Source organism: Heptranchias perlo, unplaced genomic scaffold (genome assembly GCF_035084215.1).
Source record: "Heptranchias perlo isolate sHepPer1 unplaced genomic scaffold, sHepPer1.hap1 HAP1_SCAFFOLD_52, whole genome shotgun sequence".
Lineage (NCBI taxonomy): Eukaryota > Metazoa > Chordata > Chondrichthyes > Hexanchiformes > Hexanchidae > Heptranchias > Heptranchias perlo.
In genome coordinates, this window is record NW_027139537.1 from 7,938,906 (window position 1) to 7,950,783 (window position 11,878).

General features: G+C 44.2%; 3 non-coding genes across 3 annotated transcripts; 1 reads left to right on the forward strand and 2 right to left on the reverse strand.

The window, feature by feature from the left end:
- Positions 1-33: 33 nt before the first annotated feature.
- Positions 34-106, forward strand: trnav-aac (transfer RNA valine (anticodon AAC)). The gene has a single exon. It is a non-coding gene; the product is annotated as a tRNA-Val (tRNA).
- A 2,065-nt stretch (positions 107-2,171) lies between these two features.
- trnal-cag (transfer RNA leucine (anticodon CAG)) lies at positions 2,172-2,254 on the reverse strand. The gene has a single exon. It is a non-coding gene; the product is annotated as a tRNA-Leu (tRNA).
- Positions 2,255-2,332: 78 nt separating this feature from the next.
- trnak-cuu (transfer RNA lysine (anticodon CUU)) lies at positions 2,333-2,405 on the reverse strand. The gene has a single exon. It is a non-coding gene; the product is annotated as a tRNA-Lys (tRNA).
- Between the last annotated feature and the right edge of the window lie 9,473 nt (positions 2,406-11,878).

Genomic DNA, 11,878 nt, shown 5'->3' on the forward strand with positions numbered 1-11,878 from the left:
GTTATATCCCTATCACGAGGTTGGAGGTGTCAGGTTTCCGTAGTGTAGTGGTTATCACGTTCGCCTAACACGCGAAAATTCCCCGGTTCGAAACCGGGCGGAAATATTTTGAAACCTTGTCCCCATTAAAAATGATTAAATGTTTCACGATTCACATTGCTAATTAAATGTGAACAAAGTCCATATCTCCCAGCCCTGTTAATGCAGTCCGCTGAGAGCAGGCGATGAAAGCCAGCGTGATATTGGGGGTGAAGGCTGCTTCCAATACTGTCTCACACCCGGTGGGACCTGGCGGAGATTTGATAAGACTCATCCATTCAACCAAGATATGAAACGGTGTTTCAGAAACATTCAAAAATATAATAACATCCAGGATCCTGTCTTCAGAGTGCGTGGCGCAAAGGTCTGACTCCGGATTAAAAGGCTGGTTAACTTGCTTCTGATTTCTGAAAAGTACTTGCCCATCCTTCAGAGGTCATGGGAAATATGTTTTTTGCCTTTCGAAAAAAGACGCGAAAGTTAGAGACATGTTCTGTTTTCAACACGGCTGGTGAAATGGCCAGACTATCATAAATTCGGATTCGCCTTTGAAACATTTAAAGGCGACGACCTAAAAATCACTTAGTGCAAATTTAAAATCACGGTTCCTATTTATTTCGGTCTGAAAGAAATAACGATAAACGTGTCAGTCAGTGCCCGCGGTGAGACGGTGATGAACTTGTTTGCTGCGAAGTTCACCGCTGGGCAAAAGTTGACGCTGTTTAAAGGACGCGAACCCACTCAATGTAAAGGATGAGCTCATAACCAACAGGTCCCGTCAACGTCAAACACCTCATTTCTTGTGCAATGGAGGGAGCAGAGGCGTGTCCATCATCAGACGCCAGCAACTTTAAGAAATGGAACAGATAAAGGCACAGACGCAAGTTCCAAATCCTTTCAATGCAAAGTAATTTCACTTTATTTAAAGTGCCGTGAGGCTAAAAACGGGTCCCAGATGATTTGCGTTCACTCGTGATTTGTTTTCCAGTGTTGGTCCGTCAGGTTTGCAATTCAATTTGTATTGGATATTGAAGATATTTCAGGATGATTGCACAACATACCATGTGTAAAGCAACCATCTTGATAACTTCAATCATCACACACTCCACATCGACACTGCAGAGGCCCCAGCACCCCTTTCAATATTGTTTTTCTTAACTCACAGTTTTCAAAAGGGAATTGGATAAACGCTTGGATGGAAACATTTTCAGGGCTATGGGGAAACAGCAGGCGAGTGGGACTAACTGGACAGCTCTTTCAGAGAGCTGACACAGGCACGATGGGCCGAATGGCGCTATCTTATTCTATGATTCTATTAATAGATCAATTTCCGCCTTTCACGTAGCCTCCCTAAATGGAGCGCAGTAATCGTGTCCCTGTGAAATAAGCTCCTGAACAGTAATACGGAAATTAGTGTGGCTGAGCGGTTTGAAACTCTGGTTAGGCTCCTAACTGGAAATTTCCTCTCCAAGATTGATTAGTTGATCAATTATCTCCCCCTTTCGATCTTAAATGTCTTTACATATCTTTTTGATCTCTTCTTCTACTGTCACGCCCACAATACTCGTCTCGCTGGTAAAGACTGAAGCAAAGTGATTATTTAATATTTCTGCCATTTCGCTGTCATTTCCTGTGAGTTTGTCGTGTGTATCCCTTAGTGGCCCTATTCCTATCCGAAATTTTCTTTGGCTGTTGATGTGTCCAGAATACTTTTCTTTTTTTGATATTCCTTTTTGCCTTTCTAATAGTTCTTTAGACTTCTTTCCCAGTCTTTTCACATTCCCCTCTCTCCTTTATTGTCTAGTGTGTGCCTTTTTCTTCAGTTTCAATTTTGCCCTTGTTTCTTTATTCTTCCCTGGTGTGTCATTTCTGGCTGGTTTGTTCTTGCTTTTTAGTGGGATATATTTCTCCTGGACTCTATTGATCACCGTTTTAAATGTTTCCCACTGTTGTTCTATTTCTTTGTCCAGGTCATTAATATGTCAAACATTTCACTGTTTGAAACTTCTCAAGTCACAATTCCATCACAAAGCCAGTTGTTTTTGTGGGAGGAGTAAATCAACTTGGTCGAAAAATCAGCTGCAGCACAATCCACAAATAAAATATTTTCACGTCTTCGTAAAAATAAGGATTGTCAGAAGTGGGATTCGAACCCACGCCTCCAGAAGAGACTGCGACCTGAACGCAGCGCCTTTGACCACTCGGCCATCCTGACTACAAATTTAATGTTCCATTCTGCATCAATTCTGCACCGTTGGCCAGTGAACGCAACATAAAAGTTTAAAATGATACTCGCCCAACGTGGGACTCGAACCCACGACCCTGAGATTAAGAGTCTCATGCTCTACCGACTGAGCTAGCCGGGCTTGCTTCCTTGAATCACCTTATCTGTTATTGCAGCAAGCAGGAGAAAGACTCCATTTCAAATTATTGGAATCAATTCTGAGGGACAGGATGAACTGTCACTTCGAAAGGCACGGACGAATCAAGGACAGTCAGCATGGATTTGTTAAGGGGAAGTTGTGTCTGACTAACCTGATTGAATTTTTCGAGGAGGTGATAAGCAGGATTGATGAGGGTAGCGCAATTGATGTCGTCTACATGGATTTTAGCAAAGCTTTTGAAAAATTCCCACATGGCAGATTGGTCCAAAAAGGAAAGGACCATGGGATCCAAGGGAATGTGGCTTGTTGGATCCAAAATTAGCTCAGTGGCAGGAAGGAAAGTGTAATGGTCGACGGGTGTTTTGTGGCTGGAAGGCTGTTTCCAGTGGGGTGCCGCATGGCTCGGTTCTTGGTCCTTTGCTTTTTGTGCTCTACATTAACGATTTGGACCGAAACTTAGGGGACATGATTAAGAAATTTGCGGGTGACACAAAAATCGGCCATGTCGTTGATAGCGAGGAGGAAAGCTGCAGACTGTGGGGGTTCAGGCAATTTTCTGACAACAAGGCACTCAATCCATCTCTGAACGAATTTTGAACGAATACGTGTGTTTGACCCAGCACAGCACGATGGGCCGAATGATCTCCTCTCATGGACTCACAGAATACAATGATACTAAGTGTTATCAGTCGGAAAAGCAACACATTGCAAATAAGAGCAGAGAGAGGAAACTCGTCTAACAGCGTAACAGCACGGTGAGATATTGTATTTGAGAAGGATGAGGAGGGATAGTTTATCATGGTGGTAGTCACATGGAGTATCATTTGTGACTTTGATAAGGACCATTTCATGCTGCAACTGGGGCGGAAACCTGATTGGAGAGATTCAGCCCGGGCGTGGCCCCATCGTGCGCGGTGAGATGGAGGGGGGTGGGGGAAGTGTCAGAGCTGGGGCTCACCGGTGGAAGCAGCATAAAAGTTTAAAACGGTACTCGCCCAACGTGGGGCTCAAACCCACCACCCTGAGAGTTTTTAAAGAAAAGGTGGAGCAGCCACTGTCTGAATCTCTTGCTATACTTGAAAGAACACATTCCAAGTACGAGCAGAGAGAGGACACCATTCAGTTGCCCATTGCGTTGAACAAGATACCATCGGTTTCTGTAGTGTCGTGGTTCTCACATTTGCTTTACACGCGAAAAGTTGCTGGTTCGATCCCGGGCGGAAACATTATGTTGGAACTTGGTCTCCATAAACATCCAGGTTGATTTTCTTCTCCTGCCAAAAAAGGAGACAGTGGCTGCTCCCTTATTCTTTGTAAGCTGCATCTTTTACTTCATTGAGCAGATAACTCTGAGCGACAGAAAACTGATCCTCAGTGACGCTCATTTTAAATGTTATTCCCTTTTCCTCCAAAAGGGTATATTGGCCTTGGAAGGAGCGCGGCCCCGATTTACCAGAATGTTAGCAGGGCTCGAAGGGTTAAATTATGAGGAGCGGTTACATACTTGTATTCCCTGGAATATAGAAGGCTTTTTAGGATTTTGAAAGGGAGATAGGCAAACCCTTTCCGCTGGTGAGGGAGTCAAAGACAATATCACAATATCACAAAAGCTGTTTTACGAGTGAAAACACTCCAACGCATCACTGTGAGTGTCAGAGACGAGTCTCTCGGTGCTGCGTCCTGTACAGTGAATGTCAAAACTTTTTAAAGTTGCAGAAAGTGCTAGGGATTCAGTTTCACAAACCTTTAATGGGAATGAGATTTTTCAGAGGTTGCAGCCTTCCCTACTTCTCTTGCCCTTTGCGAGTCACCTGTTCCGGTTTAAATTCACAAACTGGATGAGTTGGTGATCACGGTGTAGCAGACTCAGCGGTCCCGGGTGAGAGAGTGAGAAATCAGCCCGGGCGCGGCCACAATGTGCGCGGTGACACTGCACGGGATGTCGGGGGGAGTCAGAGCTTGGGTTCACCCCTGAAAGCAACATAAAAAGTTTAAATCAGAGCACGCCCAACATGAGGCATGAGGCTTGAGCCCACACCCCTGAGATTTAGAGTCTCACACTCTATCGACTGAGCTAACCGGGCCTGAAAAATTCAACCGCTCTTGTCTATCATTGCAGTAAACTCGCCCCTGGGTATGCATGTGCAGCAATCCCAACATAACGACCATATCATTGGCTGTGTTTATCTCTGTGTGTGTGTCCACCTTCAGGTTGATTTTGAACGAAAACGAGTGTTTGTCTTCTGTTTCTAACATCAAATAAAAGAGGGCATCAGACACTTCCCTCCCTGATACTGGGGAACCAGTGAGACAGACCTGTTATTGTCAAAACGCAAATGAAACATTAATTGAGGAATTATATGGACTCTTATCAGCGCCAGAAGTAGATTTAGAATCTATACACCCCAATAAATAAATAAATAATACAGATTCATGTAAATACATTTGCAACTAACAGTCACTAAAGCATAAATATTATTTGTACCTAATACAAACACTCCCAGATATATTTAGAAATGTTCCACACATTCCCTCGTGGTCTAGTGGTTAGGATTCGGCGCTTTTAAAGCTGCGACCCGGGTTCGATTCCCGGTCAGGGAATTTGCTCTTACAAAAAACACTTTTGCAGAATCATCGCAAATTGACGGCACAGAGGGAGGACATTCGGCCCATCGCGTCCGCGCCGGCCGAAAATGAGCCACCCAGCCGAATCCCACTTTCCAGCAATCGGTCCGTCGCCTTGCAGGTTACACAACTTGAGCTGCAAATCCAAGTATTTTTTTTTAAATGTAACGAGGGATTCTGCCTCTACCACCCTTTGAGGCAGTGAGTTCCAGACCCCTACCACCCACTGGGTGAAAAAAATTCTCCGCAGCTCCCCTCTAATCCTTCTACCAATCACTTTAAATCTATGCCCCCTCGTTATTGACCTCCCTGCTATGGTAAATAGGTCCTTCCCATCCACTCTATCTAGGCCCTTCATAATTTTGTACACCTCAATTAAATCACTCCTCAGATTCCTCTGTTCCAAAGAAAACAACCCCAGCCTCTCCAATCTTTCCTCACAGCCAAAAATCTCCAGCCCTGGCAACCTCCTCGTAAATCTCCTCTGTACCCTCTCTAGTGCAATCACATCTTTTTTGACCAGTCTGCCAATTGGGACCTTGTCAAAAACCTTGCTAAAATCTATGTAGACCACATCAAAGTACTCCAGGTGTGTTCTTACCAAAGCCCTATTTAATTGCATCAAGACTTCCTTACTCTTATACTCCAACCTCCTTGCAAAAAGGCAAACATACCATTTTTCTTCCTAATTGCTTGCTGTACCTGCATGATAACTTTCTGTGATTTGTTTACAAGTGCACCCAACTCCCTCTGAATACCAACATTTATTGGACTCTCACCTTTTAAAAAATATTCTGCTTTTCGATTCTTCCTACTAAAGTGGACAATTTCACATTTTCCCACCTTATACTCCAACTCTTACCCAATCACTCAACCTGTCCACCTCCCTTTGCGTCCTCCTCACGGCTTACTTTCCCACCTACCTTTGTACCATCAGCAAACTTGGATACATTACACTCGGTCCCCTCACCTAAGTCATTAATATAGAATGTAAACAGCAATTGCAACACAAATTGTCCGCCCAGGATCGAAAGCAGGGCCCTTCGCGTGTTAAGTGAACTTTTAACCACTACCCCACAAAAAACCGTTGGTGCCTTATACTGGACAGAGGGGAACTGACCAGTCACCTCTCTCTGCTCTGATTGGGACAGTTTTACTTCTCTTCAAACAACATCTCTCCTGTCCCACACTAAAATCATGGAATAGAATCATAGAATATTACAGCACAGAAGGAGGCCATTCGGCCGTGTTGCCCTGCCTACTCTTTGAAAGAGCTGTCCAATTTAGTCCAAAAAACCCAGCCTTTTCCCCGTAACCTTGCAAATCAGTCCTCTTCAAGTACCTGTCCAATTGCCTTTTGAAAGTTCCTATGAAAGCTGCTTCCACCACCCTTTCAGGGAGTGGCTACCAGATCGGAACAACCATCTGTGTGAAAAAAAATCTCCTCATTTCCCCTCTGGTCCTAAAAAGCTTTCAATCCTTTTCCATGGATGCCTTTTTACAAACATTTCATTCATTAAAACCACACAAGTTACACGGGAAAAAGACTTCATTTTCAAGTCATTAACGTTCCGAAGGAGCTCCCTAATTTCCCTCCCCTAACCTTATGAATCAGATCATTCTCGTCCGGATCCTTTTCCACATGAACCGGCCTCCCCCGCTCAGAAAGTCGCCATTCTGATTCTGTGACTGTGGCCAGCTCCACAGTTGTTGAATGACCGCCTTGAGTTTCCAGCATATTTTCGTTTACAGCTCGGTTTAGGGATGAGCCGGTGGGCGTTAAAACGTGCCGTGGATGGAGACCGGGTTGGTTATTGCGGGAAGAGCAAATCAACTGTGACGAAAAATCAACTGCAGCTCAAGGTAAAAATAAAACAGGAGTCAAAATAACCAATGTTAAACGTGGGATTCGAACCCACGCCTCGCGAGGAGAAAGCGACCTGAACGCAGCGCTTTCGACGACTCGGCAATCTTAACTACCAAATGCCTTCTTCACTAGCCACACTTTCCACGCTGAGACCCCCCACCCCCCCCCCCCCCCCCGCGGAAAAAAGTTTCACCCACTCCAGTGCTTGGTAAGATAAATGCTGCTGGAAAGGCTCGGTGAGCGGGATGCCACCTCCCCGGGTTTTCCTGAGCCTATTGTAATTTATTCCTGTTTAATCACTGGAATATCCGCAATCAGGAACTAAAAAGGATTAAAAGCTGAATCACAGAGAAAGGGCAATCCATGTTACATCTGATAAGGATAGAAACTGAGCTCCCTGGTGATCCAGTGGTTTGGATTCGGCGCTCTCATTGCCGAGGCGCTGGTTCGAATCCCAGTCAGAATAGCAACTTTTGAACACTTGTTTTATTAATTGCATGGATTCTTCATACTCTGCGGGAAGAAAAAAAACAATTATTGTTTTAATTACCATTAATTAAACGATAACGTTATTTTGCAGAATGAAAGCCTACTGAGGGAAGTTGAAAAAGTTTAACAATTTATGTTGTGCGATGAACTTTTTATCCCTTCTCATTTTACACACTGTATTTTTAAGGGCTCGGTTGAAAATGTTCAGTGCTCGTGAGACCACGAATTAGTGTTCAATTTAACAGGACAGGCTATTTCACAGAGAAAGAAAAAAATTCTGTCCCAACATAATGGCCCCACCCAGGATCGAACCGGAGATTTTTCGTGTATGAGGTGAATGTGATAACCACCAGATTACGAAAACCTCTGCTGGATTTATCAGCCAGAAGTTCGATTAACTGCATTGATTCTCTTTCATATCTATTCAATTGATCGAAGTTGCACAAGTCACAAAAGAAAAATGTTAATTTCAAAGTTATTAAACTCCCAAATGTGGCCTGTCTTGTTTGGACAGGGGTTGACCCAGACGTCACAGCCTCAACAAAACATATTCTCAACATTTCGACTGGGAACAGGAGGAGGCCATTCAGCCCCTTGAACCTGTTCCGCCCTTCAATTAGATCAGAGATGATCTGTACCTCAAATCCATTTCTCCGCCTTTGCTCCCTATCTCTCGATACCCTCACCCAACAAAAATGTATCGATCTCAGTCTTGAAAGCTTCAATTGACCCCCAGCATCCACACCCTTTTGGGGGACAGAGTTCCAGACTTCTACTGCCCTTTGTGTAAAAAAGTGCTTCCTGATTTCGAACCTGAGCGGCATGGTTCTAATTTTAAGGTTATGTCCCCCTCGTTCTTCATTCCCCAGAGGAAATTGATTCTCTCTCTCTCTATTCTATCGAATCATTTAAACATGTTAAACACCTCGCTCAGACCGCTCCTCAATCTTCCATACTCGAGGGAATACGAGCCTAGTCTATGCAGCCTGTCCTCATAATTTAAGCTTTTTAGCCCCGGTAACATTCTGGTGAATCTGCTCTGCAACCCCTCCAAGGCCAATCTATCCTTCCTGAGGTGCAGTGTCCAAAATTGAACGCAGTTACTCCAGACGCAGTCTAACCAGAGCTTTATATAACTGTAACATAACTTCCACTTCTTTATATTCCAGACACTCCGTTAGCCTTTTAAATTATTTTTGGATCCGTCTGTTAGCTTTTACTGATTTATGTAAATGAACCGTTAATTCTCTCTGCTTCTCCACAGTTCCGAGCTTCTTACCATTTGGAAAATTCCCTGACCGTAGGTCCAAAGTGGATTACCCCACATTGAACTCCATCTGCCATAGTTTTGCACACTCACTCAACCTATTAATGTCCCGTTACAACTTTCCACTCGCATTCCACACTACTTACTGTACCAACTAACTTAGTGTCATCAGCAAACTTGGATATACGACTCCCTGTTCCTTCACCTAAGTCATTGATAAATATGGTGACAAGCTGAGGCCCCAGTTACAGATCCCTGGGGGACACCACTAGTCCCATCCTGCCAATTGGAGTATGTACCCATTATCCCTACTCTCTGTCTCCTTTCTCCGAACCAATTCTCTACCCAAGTCAATATATTGCCTCAAGTTCCATGCGCTTTCATTTTTGCCAACAGTCTCTTGTGTGGAACCTTATCAAATGCCTGTCGGAATTCCACATAAATAATATCATAGGAACATACGAACAGGAGTAGGCCATTCAGCCCCTCGTTCCTGCTCCGCCATTTGAGAAGATCATGGCTGATCTGTGATCTAACTCCATATACCCGCCTTTGGCCCATATCCCTTAATACCTTTGATTGCCAAAAAGCTATCTATCTCAGACCTAAATTTAGCAATTGAGCTGGTATCAATTGCCGTTTGCGGAAGAGAGTTCCAAACTTCTACCACCCTTTGTGTGTAGAAATGTTTTCTAATCTCGCTCCTGAAAGGTTCGGCTCGAATTTTTAGACAAAATGGTGGCAAGTTCGCCCGACATCTTGGACAAAATGGCTGGAAGTACGGCGGCCATCTTGGACAAAATGGCGTCAAGTCCTTCACGGCTGTTCGACAGGAACAGAAGGAGGCCATTGAGCTCCTCAAGCCTCTTAGATGGGAACTGAAGGCTATTCAGCCTCTGAAGGCTGTTGCAAAGGTAAAGGAGGAGGCCATTCAGCCCCTGAAGCCTGTTGCATCGTTACTGGATGCCGATCATCCCCTCAAGCCTGTTACAGAGAATCAGGAGGAGGCCATTCAGACCTTCGATCCTGTTACACAGGAACTTGAGGCCAATCAAACCCTCAAGCCTGTCAAATATCAAAAAGAGGAGGCCATTCAGCCCCTCGAGCATGTTATCTGGGAACTGAAGGCCATTCAGCCCTTCGAGCCTGTTATATAGGAACTAGACGCCGATCAACCCTTCAAGCCTGTCAGATAGCAATAGGAGGAGGCCATTCAGCCCCTCGAGCACCTTACACCAGATCTGGTGGCCAATCAGCCCCTCAAGCCTGTTACATAGGAACAGCAGGAGGCCACTCAGCCCGTCGAACGTGTTATACGGGAACTGAAGGCCATTCAGCACCTCGAGCCTATTACACTGGAATATGACACGGCCATTAAGCCCCTCGAGCTTGTTGCACTGGAACAGGAGGAGGCCATTCAGCCCTTCGAGGCTGTTATACAGGATCTGGACGCCATTCAGCCCCTCACGTATGTTACATAGCAACAAGAGGAGTCCATTCAGCCACACGAGCCTGTTACATAGGAACAGGAGTAGACAATTCAGCTCCTCAACCTGTTACGCCATTCAAGTAGATCATGGCTGATCTGTATCTTAACTCCATCTACCCACATTGGTTCCAGAATCCTTTATACCCTTGCCTAACAAAAGTCTATCAATCTCCGTTTTGAAATGTCGGATTGACCCCCAGCCTCAACAGACTTTTGTGGGAGAGAGTTCCAGATTTCCACTACCCTTTGTGTGAAGAAGTGCTTCCTGACATCACCCCTGGACGGCCGAGCGATAATTTTAAGGTTCTGCCCCTTTGTTCTCGACTCCCCCAACAGAGGAAGTAGTTTCTCTCTATCTACCCTATCAACTCATTTCATCATCTTAAACATCTCAATTCAATCACCCCTTAATCTTCTATATTCAGGGGAATACTAGCCTTGTCAATTCAACCTGTCCTCACAATTTAACCCTTTTAGCCCCGATATCATTCTGGTGAATCTGCGCTGCAGCCCTTCCAAGGGCTGAACTGAATGCAGTCCTCCAGATGGGCTCTAACCAGAGCTCTGTTCAGCTGGAACATAACTTCCACCCCTTTATATTCCAGCCCTCTTGAAATAAAGGCCGACATTCTATTAACCTTTTAATTATTTTTGTAACTGTCCACTAGCTTTTAATGATTTCTGTACTTGGACTCTAAATCTCTCCGCTCCTCCACAGTTCCGAGCTCCTCACCATTTAGAAAACTCTCTGATCTATCTTTCTTAGATCCGAAGTGGATGACCTCACATTTTCCCACATTGAACTCCATTTGCCACAGTTTTGCCCACTCACATAATCTCTCAATTTCCTGGGGATGTTTGGTGCATTTGTTTGGTTGGAGAATGCTTTCTATCAGGTCGTTATTTTAAAAAGATTTCAACTGATTTTTATTTTGCACTTTTTGAACAAGATCATTATTCCCCGATCAGTGAAATGTCCGTGTTTTTCAGATAGTGGGGACAGTTCAGAGATAGTTGCCTTTTTGCCTACTTTAAAGAAGTGAAATTTTGCTGATTTAAAACCAGCTGTATTTCTAAGCTTGAAAAAGCAGCTCCTCTGTTAGGTGAGGTTTCACTCCCAATGTCTCAGTGTTTCCGCTTGTCCTGATATCAGTGTAACATTTGAAGGGCTCCAGGTAATGAACAGTGAAACCCCTTCAGATTATCTCAGCCCACTCGTTCTATCCAGTGCCTAATATTGCCTGCTCTTCAGAGGGTGACAGATTCACACTACACGAGATCTTTTTTTAGACTTTAACTGCAAAACAATTTGGTGAAACAGGAAGAGAACAAACAGAGTAGTAGCAGTAAGACAACAGTTTTACTGTAAAGCTCAACCAGATCCTTATTGGAAAAGAAAATAATAAATAATTCACAAATATTTTACGAAACTGTGACCGAACTTTCGAACATCCTGGTTCTTTGTTGTCTTTTTCTCACAAACTATGGAAGCTGTCGACTTGATTAACATTCTCAGAGATTCCAAACAGACTCACCAGTTTGAAAAATACAGGCTGATAAATGCCTTGAAAACAGTGACTGGGAGCCAGTCATTTTAAGCAATGATCTGTTTAATTCGAAAGAAGCTGCCAATGAAAATTGTACGAGAAAAAATGACCCCTGAGGTTTGTATCTGAATCAAATGTTTGACTTTGCGAGGTGCAACCTGCCTTTAAGAG